Genomic DNA, 27944 nt, shown 5'->3' with positions numbered 1-27944 from the left:
CATCTGCACAGCATATTATTCCAGCTACTGTATTTGTTTGTCTGTGCACGTTCATATTATTTATGTCAATAAATGGAGTGCATGTGTTACAGAGAATGTACTTCAACATATCGTTGTCTGCATGTGTGTATGCATATATACCTATTACGTATTAGCTGACCTGCATGGGCTGGTCCATTGGAATCAACGCAACCAGCCCTGGCACTCCTGGATCCATAATCGCATAGCCATAGTTTCTCCACCCCACCAGTGTTGAGTTTCCACGCGTAACAGTCATTATCCACCTGATATCACAGCCATGACACACCTTTACACATTGCCCTCTCCAGAGCGTTTGGGGCCCTACACACATTTTGTACCACCTCGTGTATTCACAGGGTCTCCCGACATTTATATTTGCACATACGTGCCTTTTCTGGTGTTATGGATTATGAACATTTGCGGGTTACAAGTCTAGGTGGTCACAACATGAACTACATTCCATCTGTGTGCAATGTTGACGTAGCAGTTCAATGATATTATGCCCACTGGTAGAACCCTGCCTCTGGTGTGACTAGCGGTGCTCTGCTCACTCTTTATCTGACATACACTGCAAGCACTATATAATACCTTAGCTGCTCTAGATTCCCTTCACAACCTTGTGTATGCTTTATTCTTACGGCGTTCATTCTTACAATACATATATATATATATATATATATATATATATATATATATATATATATATATATATATATATTTCATGTCTGTGGATATATATCTATACACACACACACACACACACACACACACACACACACACACACACACACACACACACACACACACACATATATATATATATATATATATATGTGTGTGTGTGTGTGTGTGTGTGTGCGTATATATATATATATATGTGTGTGTACATAAGATACATCTGTACATAAAAAACATACATTTGCTATGCTGGGAGCTGCTTACACCCGCGCAGGCGCACTCACATATGTTTACTGTGAGTTACATATGTTTACTTCCACTTCTTTGTGCTTACGTGTGCCTTATTCATTATGACAGTATCACTTTGATTGAAGGAATCCGGTTAATGGCCCCATGCGAAACACACATTCACCTTTACATGTTTAAATGTTGGCTTTACAGCACAGAGACATTCATTTTACAAGAAAATGATATGTGCTATAGTCGTACTTGAACTGGGAATACCTTTATGTTAGGCGGATGCTTTAACTACTGCACTATTGGTGTTCTGCTTCATTTATATGGTTCATAGCTACCCTAACATACACCTCAACACTTCACTTACACAGCAGGCATCCATTCTCCTGCTGGGAAAACTGTAGTACTACACATGCGACATTCCCTATTCCCTACTGCTCTGGACCCATGCTGCATGTTTACTCACTCCAAGGATATTCAGAACTCCAAAGCTTATAGTCCTGGCACATACGTGTGTTTGATTGCCAGGGTGTTCATGTGGTCATCCGGGTTTAGGCTTGTCCGACTGGAGACCGGAACTGCCCTGTACCCGTTTAAAAGTCAGAATTATCACGTGGACAGAGTTAGTCCCAATGTTAATATTCTACCTGTGTTTAAAGACGCAGGGGTTTGGACACCTCTGACCAGATGATTATGTCGGCACTACATAATACGGGGTGGGGGGGGGGTGTTCCACTGGTGTTTCCCTTCACATTCGTTATGAATGCTTTATTGTGACCATGTTCATTCATTCATATATATATATATCTTTCTGTACATACACATACACCTATATAACTATTTACATTTCCCATACAGTTGAATTTCCGCTGCGCATCCCCACTGCTTTTACCACCCTATATCCGAAGGATATTATTCGGGCCATCACATAAAATTAGCGGCCCTAACATGGCTTGGACTCAGAAACAGACACACATTAGTCACTGGTTTAAACACTACACCATCTGTGGTATATTCTGCATGGATGGCAGTTAGGATATGTGACTTCACTACACGTATTCAACAGTACTGGCACCAAATGTGACAGTTGGTTGGTGTACATATGTGTACGGACCTCTCAACCACTCAGGGACTAATTTCAACAGTGACAGGGACAAGGCAAGGACAAATCAGGGACAATCACGGACACTTTTACAATATTAGTACTATTAAATTGAAACGTGTTGACAGATTGAGAGTATATGTATTAATACTTATTTTTGGAAGTTAAAAGTGTCTATTACTCGTAATTATTGTCATTATTCATTCAGGTGTCATTCAACACCTTTCCTCCGAAGGTCACTGGTTTTAGGCGGGATTAAGAGGCTGGCCAATTATTGTGCGAATGCTCTGACCATTGGTAGGGTTGCCACATTTTCATATGTCCAGGATGGGATATATTTGGGACACACCAGATTTTTCAGGCCAACACATACCCACGGTCAGTATAGGGTTTAAAACTTTACTTATTTTCCTAGATGAGAGCTTATTCTTGTAGCAGTTTAGTTGCTTATTCTGTTTCTTGTAAGATTTACGTATTTTACATACAGAAATAATTGTTTTAGGAAACTGTTACATGAAATATGGTACATAGTTATTTCCTACAATCACAGGACATTTGCCATTGTATCATTCTTGGTCAGGACACACCTACCCAAACAGGGACTGTCCCTCACAAAGTGGAACAGGAGGTACCCTGCTTACGTCAGAGCCTTAATCACCCTATATCCAACTGCCACTATACGACTGTGTAAAGTATATTTTCTCAACAATTCATGTGGGGAGCCGTTCATCACAGTCAGGTGCTTGATCCCAGGTAGTAGGTTCTGCATGACCGTGTGGGGGCTGAGCAGTCTCGTGAACCACTACTGCACATACAACTTGTGTCCAAATGTCTACAGGACTGGACATTGTGTTGTGATACCAAGTCTGATGTTTACACAGGATACTTATCCCATGAGGGATATCCAAAAATTGAACAAGCCAATAACCTTCGATTTTTTTTGGGATTTACGAAAATGTGATAGGGTTTTACATGCAAGGGATACATAGTTTGCAATCCTGACACTGCCTAGGGTGATACTGCCTACTAGATATGAGTAGTAGTCACTATGTGCAGATATGGCTGCGCCAGGCTAGCAGCCCGAGTATGGCTGGATTTGGTGGACATTCAGGAATGGGGGGGAGTTGTGTGCTGTAGAGGGGATGATGGGTATTCAATTATGCATCCAGGTGTGTTGTAGTTGGATGGCTCAGTTCCATCCAGACCATTATGTGGGTATGTGCCGGTGACGTTTCTGTACATGTGTCTTGCACATTTTAATATTTATATGTTTGTGTGATTGTGTTCTACAGTATGGCTTGTCAGGTTGTATTGCGGATGTATATGTTTGTTCTTTGTGTTTCTTTCTGATTCACCCACTGCTCCCTCATACACCTCCAGTTCACCTATTGTGCATCCAACACAGTCTCGCCTTTGTGGATTATTACATTACCCGTCCCCCCACACCCATATTCCACACACTCCATCCATCCCTTCTTTGGTTGATGGCCCATGGCACGGTCGTGGGAACACATTGTATACACTACTTATCTCTGGTACCTGTATGGTTGTGAGGACTACCCTGGCATTCTTCACCTTCCACATGCTGTACATCATGCACATCGGTACACGCAAATACTCATCTTCCATAACATGGTAGGTAGACCTGGGTAATACCCGTTCATCTTTGACACATTCTGACAAGGACGGCTTGGACCGCAAATGGGCAGATTTTGGCCGAATGCTCTGACCATTGGTAGGGTTGCCATCTTTTCATATGGCCAGGATGGGATGTATTCCGGACACACACCAGATTTTACAGGCCAACACATATCCACAGTCAGTACAATGGATAGTACTTTTGTTTTATGCCTAAATGTAAGCTTATTGTTGTAGCAGTTTAGATGCTTCTTCTGTTTTGTTTACTTGCTTATTCTATTTCTTGTAACGTGTAGGTATGTTACATATGGAAATAACTATTGTATGTGACTATTACATAAGATGTGGGACATAATTATGTCATACGGTTGCAGGATATTTTACATTTATAATGGTTTTGGTATGGACACAACTGCCCAGATGGATACTGTCCCTCACAATGTGAGACAGGTGGTAACCCTGACCATTGGGCTAGACTTAGCTATTGGCGGCGCGCTAACACGATGCGTTTCACTTCCACTTGGTATAACTATCAACACTGCATTAGAATATGGGCACAGGGTTTTAAATGTCATTTGTTCGTGGGATGGGCACTCAATATTCGGCTACGTGCATTTGTGTTTGCTTCTTATTTTTGTGTTCGCAAGAACTGTCTTGCATACTTTGCATACGTTTCAGTATCCACGGACACTGACAGGTGTGATTACTATTGCAGGCAGGCTGTAATATTCAGCATTTTAGGTTGCATGTAAACAGCTGACATATCCACGCCTCTGTGCAGCGTTTCGACACGCCCCATGCACTTGCGCACGTTTCCTATGCACAAGGATGTGGCGGCAGTGCGCCTTCATTAATATGCATATGGTGCTACTGTGCCATCTGCATGCCGCACGGTTGGTGCAAGCCTAACACCAGCCTTGTGCCGAGCTTCATGAATCCTGGGGATTTTTTTTTAATCTGAGGTTTTGTAAACTCAGAGATGGTGCATTACTGAAGAAAGGATAAAGTAGCTTTGTATCCCACTTTACTAATAGTAAGATTTTCAACCTGAACCAAAAACCTAACCAAAGACTTAAAATGGAAAAAGGAAAAAGGAAAAAAGTCATGGACATTCAGAAGCCATACAGCTGAAGCACTTGATGTCCTTAAGAGGTCATTTGCATATACACCACGGGCCTTTATTTTCTAGCTTGGCTACATTTTTCTTGTTTTTACTAATTGGTTTGTCTGTGTGACCTTTTTACTTTTTGATTCTGTTTGTTAGTTGGGATATTTTGCAGACACCTTAATGGTTATGGACATCAGCTGGGTTTAAAGACCCTGTGTTTCTAGACTATAGCCAAATAGTCAACTTATTCTGTGCTGATGAGGTCATAAGAAAGCCAAAATGTGCATGTCCAGTTTGTTTTTTTTTCGCCTGAATCTGTCCATAAATACTTAAAAAGAAAAAAATTAAATAAAAAGTCATGGACCTTCAGAAGCCATATAGCTGAAACATTTAATGTCCTTAAGGGGTCATTTGCATATATCCCTTGGGCCTCACTTTCAGGAAGTTTAAGGTATTGCACAGTGAAAACTCTAGCTTGGCTAAGTTTTTCTTGTAGTCTTTACTAAGAGATTTTCAGCCTCTTATATAAATCTCAGTATCTGGGCTCCAGTGGTTGGGGAGGTTCAAGCTGGACTAGCACACATCTGGAATTCAGGTATTTCAATATCAATCCTTTGATAATAACATTATTTGTAAATGTAAGTAAGTGGGCTGTAACTATAATCAAGTAATATGAAGAAAAAAGTAAGACGTACAGACGAGTATTCATTCTTTCTTTCTTCAGCTCTGATTAATTACCATTAGATTTATTTTAGAGTCCTTGTTCTTTCTGTACTATTACAGCAAGTTTGCCTCCCCAAAATTCTTTTGTTTATTTTAGTACCTGCATAGCTACTTTGGCTTCTGACCTATATGTGGTTATATCCTCAGATTAAAAGGTAACTTACATATTTTATATCAGCTTTCTTCATGTTGATACATTAACATGGGTGAGACATATAGCAGCAATTTTCATTTGTGGCCATACCTACTTGCTTAAAGGAGTCTTGGTGGAAACCAAATCCTTCAACATCTCTCAGCCTTATCTTTCTGAAGCTACATCACCTAATGGATACTGGGTAGCTGCTATGACAATGAGAGTCTGTTTAAGATGCAATGAAAATATGAGTCAGTATAGGCATACATGTAGCTTGCTTACAGAGTGCAGTCAGATAGCTATAAATGAAGCAAGCTCTGTCTGCTACAGGTGGTACAATCTGTGCTTCTCTTTTCGGCCACTGTGGAGTTTTTGTCCCTGTCTTAGTAATACCAAGAGAGGTAGTAAATGGAAACTGGAGTGTGAAGCATATAAACCAAATCAGGTGGAAGCACAGAGAATGTTCATTTAGCCATTACAGAAAGCATCTGCCTTAAATATGAATAGTAACTTTGTTAAACTTTGTATCATTGTGGGCAGCTGCTGTAATACTTGATTTCAGTATTACTATACCAAATAAATTATTGCTTGACAAACATTTTTGTATCAATGGAAGTAAAGCTATGTGGCAATTAATATGTTTGTTTGAAAATATTTCACTATGCAATCCAAAAGGAAATTATTGAATTATACAAAATGTATATTAGACTGCTGTTTGAATATTATAATTAATTTTGTATATATAAAACGACAAACTTAAATACATTAGAACAAGTGCAAATGAGGTTTGCCAGAAGTAGTTTTATAATGAAAACTTTGAATCATATGGAAAGATGTAAGAGCCTTCAAATCTTCAAATAGGGAGGGTGGCCTAATGGTAAAGGTGTTTGCCTTACAAACAGATGGTATAGGGTTTGAGTCTCACAAGGGATAACTGGCTAGACTTAAAATGGCTTGCAATGGCAGTTAGCCTAGTACTAATCTATGAACCTATGAACCTATGAACTTTATTCAGTTAAGTATTGGCACTACAGGGGGAAATTAATATATGCATGTAAGGATGGAATTAAGAAAACATTGTTTAATCTTAAATTAAGATGTTCTATTGCTCATAAATATTCTGAGTTGAATTTAAATGAATAAATCAGTATTAAGAACCAAGTTTATTACTTAGACCATCTTAAGGATTGGGAATGTTGTTGCTAAAGATATCAGGGAGTTGAATAGTATAGACAAGTTCAAGGCTCAGTTGGACACATGGATAGGTGAGAGAGTCCTTGAACCAAACTTTTGGGGTCAGTGAGATAATGGCACAGGTGATCACACTGCTAAACATAAACTTGTTATGATTATGATGATGCTGCTGGCACACAACACACTTCTTCACTATTCACTGTCTTCACTTTTTTGTTTTCTTAAAATGTCTTGTTAAAAAAAAGGAATTTACAGACCCAGGACTATGCTGAAAGCCAGACTTATAAAGAGAATCTATCGTAGATACACAAAACATTTCAAACCACATTAGCATCCACAGTTTTTCATTAGATAGATGGGAATGGGTCATTAGTGGCCAGAAGCTTCCTCAGCCTGGTGCCTACCCTTCTAGCTGAATGACTTAAAAGAAATATTACACATCTAAGCAGAGTTACTATGCTTATGTATAGTAGCTGTTTGTAGCACAGCAGGCAATCTTTGTGATCATTTAAGCATCTTATACAGCTATGATTGTGAAAGCTATTTACTCCAAATTATATACTTGGCACAGCTTGATGATTGGGGCTGATGTGACATTGATGCACAGCTTTGCGGTGCTGATTACACCCTTTTTGCAGTGCCATCCACACTAGTAATCTTCACATCTCTAGGTATAACTTCTTCACTTAAGTATAATTTTTAACTAGTTTTTATTTAAGTTTTCATTTTTGTTAATGGCTTTTTATGCTGGAAATGGTGAGAGTTGCAAGATTGTTTGCCAACAAGAAAATTTAAGAATGCAAAGGAGTGAAAGAAAATGTGACTTACTTTTCTCTTTAATTTAGACATTTAACTTTTGATTTTTAGATATTTGTTTTTTGTTTTACCATTACATGAATATAGGAAGAGGAGATATAAGTGGAGATCTGTGTGGCTACCCATTGTTCAGCTTGTGGCAAGAGTGGAGTCTGCTGCTTTCAGGGACTGCTCCTTTAGTCGGACATTTTTTTTGGTGTTTTTTTTTGTTTTTGTAGGTGCATCTATGCTTGCATCTGTACCTGACAGGGGGTGGGGGTTGGTTGTTTATTTAAGGTGTTACCTCCTTTTTCACAGTCTACAGGTTTTAATTCTGGCCTTTGAAGTTAAAAAAGGCTAATTGGCTTTAAAATGGCCCAGGAAATAGCCCAGCCCCTTACTATGTAAAAAACATAAATGTTTTTGTGTGTATTTCCTTTTTATGTCAGTTATAAAATTTATGATTTTTTCAAAACAAACACTCACTTAATAACATTTAAATTTTTATTTTATTTTTTTACTTTATTATATATTTCTATAGCTCAATAGAGAGAGTAGAATGGTGGGGGCAAAGGGGCATAAAGGCAAGGTGTTGAAGGGCAGAATCTGTGAATGTTCAGAATTCTTTCTTCTTTCTGTACTCTGAATTTTGGTGCTGGCACAGAGAGTAACCTGCCAGCAGGTTGGGTAGGTTGGTTGAATGCTGGTCTGGTTTGTTGTGTTTAAATTTTATTTGTTATTTTTTATTTTGCACTATTTTGAAGAGCTATAGCAGGGAGGGGGGAAGCCAGCTTCAGGTTGAGGGCAGGGATCTATCAAGAGAGCCTACAGGCAGATTATATTTGAATTTCTTTTTCTTGAGAAAGGAGGTTCTCAAGTTTTGAACAGGATTTTGGTCCTGATATCTATATATACTCAAATATCTCTATATATAATAATATATATATATATGTATATAGATATATATATATACAAATAGATAAATATATATATAGGATAATATTAGATAATATAATTATAGAATTTATTTTATTTTTTTTATTTTTTGGTTTGTATGATTTATTTACTATTAAATGATGGCAGACATTGGATTATCATTATCAGATGGGAAACTGGGGCAACTGGGCATGCTGGGTTATGCTGCATAATAAGTGCAAGATAATGTGTCCCTGAGTCTGGTATGTTTCTTCTTTTACAGTGTTGTTTTTTGTGTCCCTCTGATTCTTTTCTTTAAAGTTGAAAGCCCACAGTACTTAAGGTGGTCTTTTTTGTTTATCTAACAATAATGATCTGGAATCCAGTTAAATGATTCTCACAAGTAATCAGCATAGGATAATCATACTAAAATAATCCCTGGGCTCTTCCATGTGGGTAAACTTGTACTAAATACTACAAACTTGTGTACACCTCTTTGTGACAACAAAGGAAATCTTATTGTGATGCCCTGTCCTTTTCCATAATCAAGCCATGTCTAAAAAATATTGTTTTTCAAAAATGCTTTTTTTTTGTTCCATGTCTATGCACATCATTAAAAATAATTATTTTTTGTGTGTAATGTTTTAAACAAATTTTAAGTCAAGAAGAGTTTTATGAAGTACTGTGTTTTTTATTTTTAAGACAGGAACTGTCATTTATTTGAAGGAAGAGTTTATATAGATTTTTTATTTATAAATGGTTTATATGAGGAAAGTGTATTCTATCGTTAATATATGATTATTCAATGTATGATTATGGTTATATCAAATATAAGTCATTATGTCTTATCAAATATCCATTCTACTAAGGGTGTGTTTGTACACAAGTATGTTACTAAAATCCCTAAGTGTTTTTTAATTGCAAGCTACATGTTCTATTAGAAGTGTGTTTGTACACAGGTATGTTATGAAAATCCCTGAGCTTCTTTTTTTTAATTGAAAGCTACCTTAGAGAAACTGACATAGCCTTCAACATGCAGTTAGGCAAAACAGCATTCAGAATTTTTTACAGGATTTGGTAATAAACCTATATTGCCTGGCTTTATCAGATTCTGCAAGACTGGGGGGTACTTTTAAGACCAGATGCAAAAAAAAAAATCCATCAGCCAAAGCAATATTTCGGCCACTGCTTATAAAATGAAGCATATATTTTGTGTAGTTAACAAAGACAGTCTGCTTCATGTAAACCAGAATGGAGCTGAGGTGAAGTTCTTGGAGATAGAATGGCATTCCCAAGTGTGTTTTGTATCTCTATATCTTATAAGGGCTCTGATCTGCAGTAGCTTGTGGGAAAATCACCATCATTACCTAAAAGTTACATAATGAAATCTTGGAGAAGTTTGGGTATGCAACTTTTTTCCAAAGACATTGGGTTTAGTTTGTATGCCTTTATTGACACAATCTGACATTTTGATTTTACTTTATACTTGGCTCTCATTCTGGAGGCAGTGATGAGCTTCCACTCTGTGAGCAGAGTACAGTAAAGGCCTAGAATAGTACTTTGAGGTGTCATTACATCAGAAATAAAACTTTTCTTTCTTACTAGAAAATATTTTCATTCTCAACATGCCATAGTTAACATGCCAAACTGGGATGAAATTCAGAGTAGTCCTGCAGTGAAACACCTTAAAGTAAAGCCACAACAGACCCTTGGCTCAACTCTGCCTCAGCTCTTTTTCAAATATTCCAGGCTTCCCCATCTCTACCTTTTTTGTTTTTGTTTTGTTTTGCAGTCATACTGTGGCTTAAAGTTGCCTGGTTCAGACAGATAACTGGTTACCTTATTTTAGTTCTTATTCTATATACTAATAGAATAGTTTCTAATTGTTTTGCTGTATGTTAGCATTTGTCTAGACCTGTTATATTACATGCCCATAGCCTATTGTATATTTATGTGTTAGGCCAGCATGTTTATATTTTTCCACACATTTTAATATTCCATTTTATTCCCTGCAGTATGATCTATTTAAAGGAGAATATGTAACATGTCAATGCCTATGTATGGGCTGCCTGTAATATTAGCCTTCTCTTAAGTATCTGATATTAGTGTCTGTGTCCTTATATTTTTTCAGTTTTAAGTGAATTGCATGTTTTGATGTTTATTTAAAGAATGCAAGCAGGTGCCTTGTTTTAGCTTGAGGATTTGAAGAATTCTATGAAGAACCAGTAAGTGTATATAGGTTTAGAATGGTGTTCATAGTTAACTTGGGTGATTGTTATTAATCACAATTTTATATTCTATTCCAGCCATCCATCACCCCAATTTTCCCCATTACTTTTTACACTTAAGGTCTGGGTGTCATATCAACAGTGACCACCATCTGTGGTCAATGTTTACACTGCTGTGTGGCTAAACCTGCCACGGTTGTTAATCCTTAGCACAAATGTGCATGGAGACTCACACCTATGGCCAATTTTGAGTATCCAATCCATCTACTGCATGTCTTTGGAATGTGGGAGAAAACTGGAGCACCTACAGAAACTCCATGCAAACATAGGGAGGATATGTAGACTTCAAGCCAAAGGCACCACATCAGGGACTCAAACTAGAGAACCAGTTATTGTGGGGCAACTGTGCTTCCTGCTGCACCACTGTGCCATAATTTTGCATTTTATTATGAATGTTTTTATAATGTTTTAAACCACTTTTGGACAGAGAAGATAGAGGTTAATGTTCTGCCCTGGTATAGGTTCAGTAAAGCTGTAGTTGCTATGAGCATGTTCTTTATTGGACCATTCTGGTGGCCTTACACTACACAATTTTATTCATACAGGTATTTTCTTTGCAAGGATTTTCTAAGTTTTACCTTCCTACTGCAATGAGTTTAACTACATTTACTGCAGTTTTGTATTTTTTTCACCCAGCTCAAGTTGTCATATTTGGCCTGGATGTTTATATTCTGTTCAAGTACTGTATTATTGTACTTGAGGAACTTATTACTTTCTATATAAATGCACTGAAATTCTTAATTTGGCTCTTTCTCAGTTAAATAGTGTAAGTTTTACTTATATATATTGTGCTACCTGGTTGACTAGTTGTATATTTTTTGTTACACACTGAAAAATTAAATAAAAAGACATTTTACAAAAATGTGAATACAGGCTTTGCTGATGCTATCCAGTGCAGATCGTAATGTTTACATTATGCTTTGAATTTGTGAAGATGACTGCTCATCCAACTGAGTCCTTCTGGCACCCTTTTGTGAAGCAATAATTCTTCTATTACTTATTCTGTTATATATTTTTCATTAATCATTACGTAGCATGTATATTAGGAACTCTCTTCTATCTTGTATGTAATGTATGGCCAGCTTTATTGCTTGTCTTATATTTTGCTTATTTTCTTTTATTATATTCACAAATTGTACTACTTTGTTATTGTCTTAATATTTGTAACCGTTGTTTGATTTTTTTTTTTTTATTCTGTTTAATGTGTACTGTGGAGCTTTTCTCCCCTGGCCTCTGCTGAAAATGGGCTCATACCCAGTCAGACTTTCCTGGTAAACAAATGTCAAATAAATAAATAAATAAATAAATAAATAAATAAAATTAGTATCAAAAGCAGAGGTACTCATTTTAAGGTCAAACTTGTCTGAGACCGCCCTCTAGAGGAATCAAGTGAAAATGATTAAACTGAAGCAATTCGGAGACTTATTGCTTTAAATGATTAAAAGAAAGGACAAGAAGAAACTAACTAACTAAATAAATAAATAACTGAATGTTACACAGGGAATTCATGGCTAAATTATGTGAGACTAATTTATGGTTTCTTTGGTCACATATTTTTTTCCTGTCTGAAATCTGCTACATTTCTTCCATAATTCCAGACTAAAAATTACAATATATATATATATATATATATATATATATATATATATATATATATATATATATATATATATATATATATATATATATATATATATATATATATATATATATAGCTCTATGTGTTCTTAACAAGCTATGTAAATGTCCTTGAAGTTTGTGTTGGCCTTACAATAAAAGGTTAACCTACTGGTGGATGAAGATGGAATTCTCGAGTGTCATTTGCCCAAAGTTCAACCCACTGAGGATCGGAACTCTTCCGTAGGAAATCATTGTCAGCAGGTTGTGCTAGCACTTCTATAAGTTTGTGTAACCATAGAGTTGGTATATATAATTTCAGGGGTTGCTTGTCCCTTGGGAAGAAATTTTAAAAGAGTGCTTTTTATCTGTTTTTTTTTTTTTGGCGGGGGATGCCATGCAGGGATTTCGATCATTTGCAGGTTGAACTTCATCCACTAATCTTGGAAGTGCCATAAAAAAGGTGCAACACAAGTGTACTGCAAATAAACTCAAAAAGCCCACATATATAAATTATCTAACACAGCCTGTCATTGTTTCAGTTCTATAGAACAATGTTAAAACATTTAAATTACTAAGATTTTTATAAATTTAATTGAATCAAAAGTTTGTGTTTAATTCAAATTTCTGCAAGGAAAACTGAAAGTAGTAAATGCAGCATAGTGTGACCATAGACAAAGTATTATCAGAAAGATAATAAATAAAACAATTGCATCAAATGATGCATGTCTGAATGTCTAAGCAGTCTAATAAAAGTAAGAATGATTGCTGTATGATATGTCACACTTTTATGTATACATAAAATGACAGTCTATAATTATTTTCCAGACTTTTAATATTTAACTTTTATGATCCTGTCTAACATATTTCCCTTCATTCCTCCCTTAGTGCACATCTACATCTACATATATGTCTTTTGCTTCCAGAAGGAATAAACATACAGGAGCATCCAGGTTGCATGTGACAATGGCAGGAAGGGAGAGGCAGAGGCAATCTGTCAGTATGTTAGCCGGCATGCAGCAGATACAAGTGCAGACAGATGCTATATTAATTAAGCAAGTCTGCATATGTTCTGTACATCACACTGATGAATATGCAAATATCCCTGTGCCACTTTCTGTCTGATTTATGGCTTCATATTAAGGACAGGATTGATTAGATGCCACTAGCAGCTATGTGAGACCTCCAGTGTAGTACTTGTGTTCATACCCAAGAAATGTGAGGCCAACAGATGTCCGCCTAATCCTCATCACCCCTACTCCCACCCATCTGCCTGAGTCCTCAGTGTCCAAAACCCCAGATGAATCCAACTGTCACGTCAGTTCTGAATCTCTTCTATAAACTGCTTAATTTAAGCATAGCCACAGGGCATTTTTCTGGAGTATGGAAAATGGCAATTGTTATCCTCCTTAGTAAAGTGGACCCACCTCAGATCCCTGAAAGTATAGTCCAATCAGCTTAACAAGCCTAACAAGCCTAATTTGCCAGGACATGGAACATTTTATATCTAATTTCATAATATCTCTGATATAAAGCAGATTATTGCTGTAGACTCTTAACACTATAGTTTTGTCAAATGGATGTGGAGAAAAACTTTGACACTATTTCCCAGCTGGAATTATAAACAGATTTAAAGGTGTAAATGTAGACATTTAAGTTGCAAGATGATTAGCAAACTGGCTGATAGAAAGAATCTGTGTAGTTAAATTAGCAGTTGCTACCTCTGAAAGCAAAAAGGTTACTAGTATCATTCCTCAGGGCCCAGTACTGGGACCCTTTAAGTTTGACATATACTTTCTGGATCCCCATACCACTAACCAAGATATAGTACATGTCTAACTAAATTTATAGATGACTGCAAGCTGGGTGTTGTCATTCACTCAGCATCTGATAACATGTTAGCACAGCAAGGGCTAAACCTCACAGATCAATAACATATTAGAAATAGGCTTGAAGTGAATGCAAAGAAGTGTCATTGTCACCTCTGGTAAATAAATCTTAGGAGCAGCTTACAATATAGTCAGAATTCTACTCTAGACTGATGTGGTCATCAGAAATCTCAGCTTCTTTGTAGAAAACACAGTAACATTTGACCTCTACACAACAACAGTCATGAGGAACTCTTGCTATTTATAACAAAGAATGACTACAGGTATCCCATCTAGGACAATTATTTACTTCTCATATGGCTCAAAATTAAGAGGCAGAAGGCTGATGAGTTTCATTGAAGTAGCACCAGTGAACATATAAAACTCATTCATCTATTCATCAGAGAAGTCATTTTCATCAACATGAGTTAACTTAACAAACTAGCAGAAATGTTTTATACAAAAGAATTCAAGGAGAGATGAGACAGAAGCACTGTGGGAATTCACTGGACAGCAGGCTGCCTTATCTCTGCCTTAAAATACTTCTAATTGATATTACTTATTTTTAAATATGTATATAACATTATAAATATTGTTAAGTATAAATTAAGATACGCAATTAATGCATACAGATTTGTTGTAGCTTCTGCATATTTACCATTGTTGTGTCATGCTTTCCATTCATTGTTGTGCAGCTTTATTGTTTGATATCTCTACACTTCCAGGCTGAGGCTGAAGCTGGCCAATACTAATCAGTGCCCTAACGCAGTTACCAAATGCAACAGATAAACAAAGTAATAACCAAGTAAAGACACAGTGCCTTTAACTGCTGTTACTTTTTTAAAATTCCTTTTTTTGTGATACAAGAGGATGCACCAGGTAATGTGAGCTACCAATTCACAATGTATTGTATGAAGCAAAAAACAAGCACAACACATTAGTGATGAAACGCAGAATGGAATGAGAGGCGTTATTAGCTAGAAACAGAGAAACAAAGCCACTCTGGGAGGTCAGTAAGATGACTACTGTCTAAGTAGGATGCATAAAAGAAAATAGTAGGTAAAGAGGGTTTCAGAAGAGCAATGGATCAGATTAGAAGGCCACAAAAACAGATCTTAGAGGACAGGAAAGGGAAAGTATAGCTTAGGTGTGAAAGGTGTTGATCAGTAGTATGGATAAATGGCTTGTGAGACAGGTGTGGGTAATTTGTGATTAATGAGAAAAGTGTGGATCATTAGGATGGATCAGTGACTTCTGAGACAGATGAGGAAGAATAGCATAGATCAGTGACTTGCAAGACAGATGCAGTTTCATAGAACAGATTAGTGACTTGTGAGGTAAGTGTGCTTTGGTAGTATGAATCAGTTAACTTATAAGACAAATATGGATCAGCAATATGGATCAGTAACTTGTGAGACAGGTGGGGATCAATAACATAGATTAGTGACTTCTGAGAAAATGGTCAGTACGATGAATCAGTGACTTTTGAGATAGAGGATCAGCAATATGGATCAGTGATTTGTGACACAGGTAGGTATCAGTAACAAATTAGTGACTTCAAAGGTAAATGGTCATTATGATGAATCAGTGACTTTTTTTTCAAAATTTTTTTTTATTATTTTCCATATATAATCATATTTAGCATTACAGTCATCAGTGTAAACACATTATAACCTTTTATATACACTATGTACAATTGGCCTGAACAAGGAACAATGTAGAAAGAGGGAAAAAAAAGGAAAATCTAATATTCAATCAATAAAAATGTATAAGTTACACATTAAAAGCCAGTGTCTCAATAAGAGGATCAGTATTACGGATCAGTGACTTGTGAGATGGGTGTTTGTAATTAGCATAGATTAATGACTTGTGTTACAGCTAGAGCGTCTTCTGCGTGGAGACATGCGTGAATGGGCGTACCTTTCTTGAAGGCTGTGTGTCAGGGCTGGTAACTCGGCACGTAAAAATCAACTACCAATCATTAGTGGACCGGAGTTCCGCTGTGGTGACCCCTAACTGGAAAGCCGAAAGACACAAACAAATGACTTGTGTGAGATGTTTGCAATGTAATACAGATCAGTGACTTGTGAAACAATTGAGGATCAGTGACATGCATCAGTCACTTGTGAGACAGGTGGGGATCAGTGACATGGATTAGTGACTTTTGAGACAGGTGGGGATCAGTGACATGGATCAGTGACTTGTGAGACAGGTGGGGATCAGTGACTTGTGAGATAGGTGGGGATCAGTGACTTATGAGACAGGTGGGAATCAGTGACATTGATCACTGTCTCATGAGACAGGTGGGGATCAGTGACTTATGAGACAGGTGGGATCAGTGACTTGTGAGACAGATGGGGATCAGTGATTTATGAGACAGGTGGGGATCAGTGACTTATGAGGCGGCTGGGGATCAGTGACTTGTGAGACAGGTGGGGATCAGTGACTTATGAGACAGATGGGGATCAGTGACTTATGAGACAGGTGGGATCAGCAACATTGATCATTGTCTTGTGAGACAGGTGGGGATCAGTGACTTATGAGACAGATGGAGATCAGTGACTTATGAGACATGTGGGGATCAGTGACTTATGAGATAGATGGGGATCAGTTACTTATGAGACAGGTGGTGTCAGTGACATTGATCATTGTCTCGTGAGACAGGTGGGGATCAGTGACTTATGAGACAGGAGAGGATCAGTGACTTATGAGACAGATGGGGATCAGTGACTTATGAGACAGGTGGGGATCAGTGACATTGATCATTGTCTCGTGAGACAGGTTGGGATCAGTGACTTATGAGACAGGTGGGCATCAGTGACTTAGGATACAGGTGGGGATCAGTGACATGGATCAGTGACTTGTGAGACAGGTGGGGATCAGTGACTTATGAGACAGGTGGGCATCATTGACTTATGAGATAGGTGGAGATTAGTGACATGGATCAGTGACTTGTGAGACAGGTAGGGATTAGTGACATGGATCAGTGACTTGTGAGACAGGTGGGGATCAGTGACATGGATTAGTGACTTGTGAGACAGGTGGGGATCGGTGACTTATGAGATAGGTGGGGATTAGTGACTTATGAGACAGGTGGGGATCAGTGACATTGATCATTGTCTCGTGAGACAGGTGGGGATCAGTGACTTATGAGACAGGTGGGGATCAGTGGCATTGATCATTGTCTCGTGAGACAGGTGGGGGTCAGTGATATATGAGACAGGTGGGGATCAATGACTTATGAGACAAGTGGGGATCAGTGACTCTTGAGACAGATTGGGATCAGTAACTTATGAGAGAGGTGGGGATCAGCAGCATGGATCAGTGAATTATAAGACAGGTGGGCATCAGTGACTTATGAGACAGGTGGGGATCAGTGACATTAATCATTGTCTCGTGAGACAGGTGGGGATCAGTGACTTATGAGACAGGTGGGGATCAGTGGCATTGATCATTGTCTCGTGAGACAGGTGGGGGTCAGTGATTTATGAGACAGGTGGGGATCAGTGACTTATGAGACAAGTGGGGATCAGTGACTCTTGAGACAGATGGGGATCAGTAACTTATGAGAGAGGTGGGGATCAGCAGCATGGATCAGTGAATTATGAGACAGGTGGGCATCAGTGACTTATCAGACAGGTGGGGAACAGTGACATTGATCATTGTCTTGTGAGACAGGTGGGGATAAGTGACTTATGAGACAGGTGGGGATCAGTGACTTATGAGACAGATGGGGATCAATTACTTATGAGACAGGTGGGGTCAGTGACATTGATCATTGTCTCATGAGACAGGTGGGGATCAGTGACTTATGAGACAGGTGGGGATCAGTAACTTATGAGAGAGGTGGGGATCAGCAGCATGGATCAGTGAATTATGAGACAGGTGGGCATCAGTGACTTATAAGACAGGTGGGGAACAGTGACATTGATCATTGTCTTGGGAGACAGGTGGGGATAAGTGACTTATGAGACAGGTGGGGATCAGTGACTTATGAGACAGATGGGGATCAGTGACTTATGAGACAGGTGGGGATCAGTGACATGGATCAGTGACTTGTGAGACAGGTGGGAATCAGTGACTTGTGAGATAGGTGGGGATCAGTGACTTATGAGACAGGTGGGAATCAGTGACATTGATCATTGTCTCATGAGACAGGTGGGGATCAGTGACTTATGAGACAGGTGGGATCAGTGATTTGTGAGACAGATGGGGATCAGTGATTTATGAGACAGGTGGGGATCAGTGACTTATGAGGCAGCTGGGGATCAGTGACTTGTGAGACAGGTGGGGATCAGTGACTTATGAGACAGATGGGGATCAGTGACTTATGAGACATGTGGGGATCAGCAACATTGATCATTGTCTTGTGAGACAGGTGGGGATCAGTGACTTATGAGACAGATGGGGATCAGTGACTTATGAGACGTGGGGATCAGTGACTTATGAGATAGATGGGGATCAGTTACTTATGAGACAGGTGGTGTTAGTGACATTGATCATTGTCTCGTGAGACAGGTGGGGATCAGTGACTTATGAGACAGGTAGGGATCAGTGACTTATGAGACAGGAGAGGATCAGTGACTTATGAGACAGATGGGGATCAGTGACTTATGAGATAGGTGGGGATCAGTGACATTGATCATTGTTTCGTGAGACAGGTGGGCATCAGTGACTTAGGATACAGGTGGGGATCAGTGACATGGATCAGTGACTTATGAGACAGGTGGGCATCATTGACTTATGAGACAGGTGGAGATCAGTGACATGGATCAGTGACTTGTGAGACAGGAAGGGATTAGTGACATGGATCAGTGACTTGTGAGACAGGTGGGGATCAGTGACGTGGATTAGTGACTTGTTAGGTGGGGATCAGTGACATGGATCAGTGACTTGTGAGACAGGTGGGGATCGGTGACTTATGAGACAGGTGGGGATTAGTGAGTTATGAGACAGGTGGGGATCAGTGACTTATGAAATAGGTGGGGATCAGTGACATTGATCATTGTCTCATGAGACAGGTGGGGATTAGTGACTTATGAGACAGGTGGGGATCAGTGACTTATGAGACAGGTGGGGAACAGTGACATTGATCATTGTCTTGTGAGACAGGTGGGGATAAGTGACTTATGAGACAGGTGGGGATCAGTGACTTATGAGACAGATGGGGATCAGTTACTTATGAGACAGGTGGGGTCAGTGACATTGATCATTGTCTCATGAGACAGTTGGGGATCAGTGACTTATGAGACAGGTGGGGATCAGTAACTTATGCGAGAGGTGGGGATCAGCAGCATGGATCAGTGAATTATGAGACATTGATTATTGTCTCGTGAGACAGGTGGGGATCAGTGATGTATGAGACAGGTGGAGATTAGTGACTTATGAGACAGGTGGGGATCAGTGACTTATGAGACAGATGGGGATCAGTGACTTATGAGACAGGTTGGGATCAGTGACATTGATCATTTTCTCGTGAGACAGGTTGAGATCAGTGACTTATGAGACAGGTGGGGATCAGTGACTTATGAGACAAGTGAGGATCAGTGACTTATGAGACAGGTGGGGATCAGTGACTTATGAGATAGGTGGGGATCAGTGACTTATGAGACAGGTGGGCATCAGTGACTTATGAGACAGGTGGGGATCAGTGACATGGATCAGTGACTTGTGAGACAGGTGGGGATCAGTGACATGGATCAGTGACTTGTGAGACAGGTGGGGATCAGTGATATGAGACAGTTGGGGATCAGTGACATTGATCATTGTCTCGTGATACAGGTGGGGATCAGTGAATTTTGAGACAGCTGGAGATCAGTGACTTATGAGACAGGTGGGGATCAGTAACATTGATCTTTGTTTCGTGAGACATGTGGGGATCAGTGACTTATGAGACAGGTGGGGAATCAGTAACATCGATCATTGTCTCGAGAGACAGGTGGGGATCAGTGACTTATGAGACAGGTGGGGAAATCAGTGACTTATGAGACAGGTGGGGATCAGTGACATTGATCACTGTCTCATGAGACAGGTGGGGATCAGTGACTTATGAGACAGGTGGGTATCAGTGACTTATGAGACATGTGGTGATCAGTGACTTATGACACAGATGGGGATCAGTGACTTATGAAACAGGTGGGGATCAGTGACATTGATCACTGTCTCATGAGACAGGTGGGGATCAGTGATTTATGAGACAGGTGGGTATCAGTGACTTATGAAACAGGTGGAGATCAGTGACTTGTGAGACAGGTGAGGATCAGTGACTTATGAGAGAGGTGGGGAACAGCAGCATGAATCAGTGACTTATGAGACAGGTGGGCATCAGTGATTTATGAGACAAGTGGGGATCAGTGACATTGATCATTGTCTCATGAGACAGGTGGGTATCAGTGACTTATGAGACAGGTGGGTATCAGTGACTTATGAGACAGATGGGGATCAGTGACTTATGAGAGAGGCGGGGATCAGTGACATTGATCATTGTCTCGTGAGACAGGTGGGGATCAGTGACTTATTAGACAGGTGGGGATCAGTGACTTATGAGACAGGTGAGGATCAGTGACTTATGAGACAGGTGGAGATCAGTGACTTAAGAGACAGGTGGGGATTAGTGACTTATGGGACAGGTGGGGATCAGTGTCTTATGAGACAGATGGGGATCAGTGACTTATGAGACAGGTGGGCATCAGTGACATTGATCATTGTCTTGTTTGACAGGTGGGGATCAGTGACTTATGAGACAGCTGGGGATCAGTGACTTTTGAGACAGGTGGGGATCAGTGACATGGATCAGTGACTTGTGAGACAGGTGGGGATCAGTGACATGGATCAGTGACTTGTGAGACAGGTGGGGATCAGTGACATGGATCAGTGACTTGTGAGACAGGTGGGGATCAGTGACATGGATCAGTGACTTGTGAGACAGGTGGGGATCAGTGATATGAGACAGTTGGGGATCAGTGACATTGATCATTGTCTCGTGATACAGGTGGGGATCAGTGAATTTTGAGACAGCTGGAGATCAGTGACTTATGAGACAGGTGGGGATCAGTAACATTGATCTTTGTTTTGAGACATGTGGGGATCAGTGACTTATGAGACAGGTGGGGAATCAGTAACATCGATCATTGTCTCGAGACAGGTGGGGATCAGTGACTTATGAGACAGGTGGGGAAATCAGTGACTTATGAGACAGGTGGGGATCAGTGACATTGATCACTGTCTCATGAGACAGGTGGGGATCAGTGACTTATGAGACAGGTGGGTATCAGTGACTTATGAAACAGGTGGAGATCAGTGACTTGTGAGACAGGTGAGTATCAGTGACTTATGAGAGAGGAGGGGAACAGCAGCATGAATCAGTGACTTATGAGACAGGTGGGCATCAGTGATTTATGAGACAGGTGGGGATCAGTGACATTGATCATTGTCTCATGAGACAGGTGGGTATCAGTGACTTATGAGACAGGTGGGTATCAGTGACTTATGAGACAGATGGAGATCAGTGACTTATGAGACAGGTGGGGATCAGTGACATTGATCATTGTCTCGTGAGACAGGTGGGGATCAGTGACTTATTAGACAGGTGGGGATCAGTGACTTATGAGACAGGTGAGGATCAGTGACTTATGAGACAGGTGGAGATCAGTGACTTAAGAGACAGGTGGGGATTAGTGACTTATGGGACAGGTGGGGATCAGTGTCTTATGAGACAGATGGGGATCAGTGACTTATGAGACAGGTGGGCATCAGTGACATTGATCATTGTCTTGTTTGACAGGTGGGGATCAGTGACTTATGAGACAGCTGGGGATCAGTGACTTTTGAGACAGGTGGGGATTAGTGAATTATGAGACAGGTGGAGATCAGTGACTTATGAGACAGGTGGAGATCAGTGACTTATGAGACAGGTGGGGATCAGTGACTTATGAGACAGGTGGGGATTAGTGACATTGATCATTGTCTTGTGAGACAGTTGGGGATCAGTGACTTATGAGACAGGTGGGGATCACTGACTTCTGAGACAGGTGGGAATCAGTGACCTATGAGACAGGTGGGGATCAGTGACGTTTGAGACAGGTGAGGATCAGTGACTTATGAGACAGGTGGAGATTAGTGACTTATGAGACAGGTAGGGATCAGTGACTTATGAGACAGGTGGGGATCAGTGACATTGATCATTGTCTTGTGAGACAGGTGGGATCAGTGACTTATGAGACAGATGGGGATCAGTGACTTATGAGACAGGTGGGGATCAGCAACATTGATCATTGTCTTGTGAGACAGGAGGGGATCAGTGACTTTTGAGACAGATGGGGATCAGTGACTTATGGGACAGGTGGGGATCAGTGTCTTATGAGACAGATGGGGATCAGTGACTTATGCGACAGGTGGGCATCAGTGACATTGATCATTGTCTTGTTTGACAGGTGGGGATCAGTGACTTATGAGACAGCTGGGGATCAGTGACTTTTGAGACAGGTGAGGATCAGTGACTTATGAGACAGGTGGAGATCAGTGACTTAAGAGACAGGTGGGGATTAGTGACTTATGGGACAGGTGGGGATCAGTGTCTTATGAGACAGATGGGGATCAGTGACTTATGAGACAGGTGGGCATCAGTGACATTGATCATTGTCTTGTTTGACAGGTGGGGATCAGTGACTTATGAGACAGCTGGGGATCAGTGACTTTTGAGACAGGTGAGGATCAGTGACTTATGAGACATGTGGGGATCAGTGACTTATGAGACAGGTGGAGATCAGTGACTTATGAGACAGGTGGAGATCAGTGACTTATGAGACAGGTGGGGATCAGTGACTTATGAGACAGGTGGGGATTAGTGACATTGATCATTGTCTTGTGAGACAGTTGGGGATCAGTGACTTATGAGACAGGTGGGGATCACTGACTTATGAGACAGGTGAGGATCAGTGACTTTTGAGACAGGTGGAGATCTGTGACTTATGAGACAGGTGGGCATCAGTGACTTATGAGACAGATGGGGATCAGTGACTTATGAGACAGGTGGGGATGAGCAGCATGGATCAGTGACTTATGAACAGGTGGGCATTAGTGACTTATGAGACAGGTGGGGATCAGTGACACGGATCAGTGACTTGTGAGACAGGTGGGGATCAGTGACATGGATCAGTGACTTGTGAGACAGGTGGGGATCAGTGACATGGAACAGTGACTTGTGAGACAGGTGGGGATCAGTGACATGGATCAGTGACTTGTGAGACAGGTGGGGATCAGTGACATGGAACAGTGACTTGTGAGACAGGTGGGGATCAGTGACTTGTGAGACAGGTGGGGATCAGTGACATGGAACAGTGACTTGTGAGACAGGTGGGGATCAGTGACATGGATCAGTGACTTATGAAACAGATGGGGATCAGTGACTTATGAGACAGGTAGGGGTTCAGTGACATTGATCATTATCTTCTGAGACAGGTGGGGATCAGTGACTTATGAGACAGGTGGGGATCAGTGACGTTTGAGCCAGGTGAGGATCAGTGACTTATGAGACAGGTGGAGATTAGTGACTTATGAGACAGGTAGGGATCAGTGACTTATGAGACAGGTGGGGATCAGTGACATTGATCATTGTCTTTTGAGACAGGTGGGGATCAGTGACATATGAGACAGATGGGGATCAGTGACTTATGAGACAGGTGGGGATCAGCAACATTGATCATTGTCTTGTGAGACAGGTGGGGATCAGTGACTTATGAGACAGATGGGGATCAGTGACTTATGAGACATGTGGGGATCAGTGACTTATGAGATAGATGGGGATCAGTTACTTATGAGACAGGTGGTGTCAGTGACATTGATCATTGTCTCGTGAGACAGGTGGGGATCAGTGACTTATGAGACAGGTGGGGATCAGTGACTTATGAGACAGGAGAGGATCAGTGACTTATGAGACAGATGGGGATCAGTGACTTATGAGACAGGTGGGGATCATTGACATTGATCATTGTCTCGTGAGACAGGTTGGGATCAGTGACTTATGAGACAGGTGGGCATCAGTGACTTAGGATACAGGTGGGGATCAGTGACATGGATCAGTGACTTGTGAGACAGGTGGGGATCAGTGACTTATGAGACTGGTGGGCATCATTGACTTATGAGACAGGTGGAGATCAGTGACATGGATCAGTGACTTGTGAGACAGGTAGGGATTAGTGACATGGATCAGTGACTTATGAGACAGGTGGGGATCAGTGACATGGATTAGTGACTTGTTAGGCAGGTGGGGATCAGTGACATGGATCAGTGACTTGTGAGACAGGTGGGGATCGGTGACTTATGAGACAGGTGGGGATTAGTGACTTATGAGACAGGTGGGGATCAGTGACTTATGAAACAGGTGGGGATCAGTGACATTGATCATTGTCTCGTGAGACAGGTGGGGATCAGTGACTTATGAGACAGGTGGGGATCAGTGACTTATGAGACAGGTGGGGATCAGTGACATTGATCATTGTCTCATGAGACAGGTGGGGATCAGTGACTTATGAGACAGGTGGGGATCAGTGGCATTGATCATTGTCTCGTGAGACAGGTGGGGGTCAGTGATTTATGAGACAGGTGGGGATCAGTGACTTATGAGACAAGTGGGGATCAGTGACTCTTGAGACAGATGGGGATCAGTAACTTATGAGAGAGGTGGGGATCAGCAGCATGCATCAGTGAATTATGAGACAGGTGGGCATCAGTGACTTATGAGACAGGTGGGGAACAGTGACATTGATCATTGTCTTGTGAGACAGGTGGGGATAAGTGACTTATGAGACAGGTGGGGATCAGTGACTTATGAGACAGATGGGGATCAGTTACTTATGAGACAGGTGGGGTCAGTGACATTGATCATTGTCTCATGAGACAGGTGGGGATCAGTGACTTATGAGACAGGTGGGGATCAGTAACTTATGAGAGAGGTGGGGATCAGCAGCATGGATCAGTGAATTATGAGACAGGTGGGCATCAGTGACTTATGAGACAGGTGGGGAACAGTGACATTGATCATTGTCTTGGGAGACAGGTGGGGATAAGTGACTTATGAGACAGGTGGGGATCAGTGACTTATGAGACAGATGGGGATCAGTGACTTATGAGACAGGTGGGGATCAGTGACATGGATCAGTGACTTGTGAGACAGGTGGGGATCAGTGACTTGTGAGATAGGTGGGGATCAGTGACTTATGAGACAGGTGGGAATCAGTGACATTGATCATTGTCTCATGAGACAGGAGGGTATCAGTGACTTGTGACTTGTGAGACAGATGGGGATCAGTGATTTATGAGACAGGTGGGGATCAGTGACTTATGAGGCAGCTGGGGATCAGTGACTTGTGAGACAGGTGGGGATCAGTGACTTATGAGACAGATGGGGATCAGTGACTTATGAGACAGGTGGGGATCAGCAACATTGATCATTGTCTTGTGAGACAGGTGGGGATCAGTGACTTATGAGACAGATGGGGATCAGTGACTTATGAGACATGTGGGGATCAGTGACTTATGAGATAGATGGGGATCAGTTACTTATGAGACAGGTGGTGTTAGTGACATTGATCATTGTCTCGTGAGACAGGTGGGGATCAGTGACTTATGAGACAGGTGGGGATCAGTGACTTATGAGACAGGAGAGGATCAGTGACTTATGAGACAGATGGGGATCAGTGACTTATGAGATAGGTGGGGATCAGTGATATTGATCATTGTCTCGTGAGACAGGTTGGGATCAGTGACTTATGAGACAGGTGGGCATCAGTGACTTAGGATACAGGTGGGGATCAGTGACATGGATCAGTGACTTGTGAGACAGGTGGAGATCAGTGATTTATGAGACAGGTGGGCATCATTGACTTATGAGACAGGTGGAGATCAGTGACATGGATCAGTGACTTGTGAGACAGGTAGGGATTAGTGACATGGATCAGTGACTTGTGAGACAGGTGCGGATCAGTGACATGGATTAGTGACTTGTTAGACAGGTGGGGATCCGTGACATGGATCAGTGACTTGTGAGACAGGTGGGGATCGGTGACTTATGAGACAGGTGGGGATTAGTGACTTATGAGACAGGTGGGGATCAGTGACTTATGAAACAGGTGGGGATCAGTGACATTGATCATTGTCTCATGAGACAGGTGGGGATCAGTGACTTATGAGACAGGTGGGCATCAGTGACTTATGAGACAGGTGGGGATCAGTGACATTGATCATTGTCTCATGAGACAGGTGGGGATCAGTGACTTATGAGACAGGTGGGGATCAGTGGCATTGATCATTGTCTCGTGAGACAGGTGGGGGTCAGTGATTTATGAGACAGGTGGGGATCAGTGACTTATGAGACAGGTGGGGATCAGCAGCATGGATCAGTGAATTATGAGACAGGTGGGCATCAGTGACTTATGAGACAGGTGGGGAACAGTGACATTGATCATTGTCTTGTGAGACAGGTGGGGATAAGTGACTTATGAGACAGGTGGGGATCAGTGACTTATGAGACAGATGGGGATCAGTTACTTATGAGACAGGTGGGGTCAGTGACATTGATCATTGTCTCATGAGACAGGTGGGGATCAGTGACTTATGAGACAGGTGGGGATCAGTAACTTATGCGAGAGGTGTGGATCAGCAGCATGGATTAGTGAATTATGAGACAGGTGGGCATCAGTGACTTATGGGACAGGTGGGGAACAGTGACATTGATCATTGTCTTGGGAGACAGGTGGGGATAAGTGACTTATGAGACAGGTGGGGATCAGTGACTTATGAGACAGATGGGGATCAGTTACTTATGAGACAGGTGGGGTCAGTGACATTGATCATTGTCTCGTGAGACAGGTGGGGATCAGTGATGTATGAGACAGGTGGAGATTAGTGACTTATGAGACAGGTGGGGATCAGTGACTTATGAGACAGATGGGGATCAGTGACTTGTGAGACAGGTTGGGATCAGTGACATTGATCATTTTCTCGTGAGACAGGTTGAGGTCAGTGACTTATGAGACAGGTGGGGATCAGTGACTTATGAGACAAGTGAGGATCAGTGACTTATGAGACAGGTGGAGATCAGTGACATATGAGACAGTTGGGGTTCAGTGACTTATGAGACAGGTGGGGATCAGTGACTTATGAGACAGGTGGGGATCAGTGACATTGATCATTGTCTCATGAGACAGATGGGAATCAGTGACTTATGAGATAGGTGGGGATCAGTGACTTATGAGACAGGTGGGCATCAGTGACTTATGAGACAGGTGGGGATCAGTGACATGGATCAGTGACTTGTGAGACAGGTGGGGATTAGTGACATGGATCAGTGACTTGTGAGACAGGTGGGGATCAGTGATATGAAACAGTTGGGGATCAGTGACATTGATCATTGTCTCATGATACAGGTGGGGATCAGCGACTTTTGAGACAGCTGGAGATCAGTGACTTATGAGACAGGTGGGAATCAGTAACATTGATCTTTGTTTTGTGAGACATGTGGGGATCAGTGACTTAGGCAGGTGGGGAATCAGTAACATTGATCATTGTCTCGTGAGACAGGTGGGGATCAGTGACTTATGAGACAGGTGGGGAAATCAGTGACTTATGA

Source organism: Protopterus annectens, chromosome 8.part0 (genome assembly GCF_019279795.1).
Source record: "Protopterus annectens isolate FY-2018-M chromosome 8.part0, PAN1.0, whole genome shotgun sequence".
NCBI lineage: Eukaryota > Metazoa > Chordata > Ceratodontiformes > Protopteridae > Protopterus > Protopterus annectens.
Note: the sequence above shows the minus strand (reverse complement) of the source record.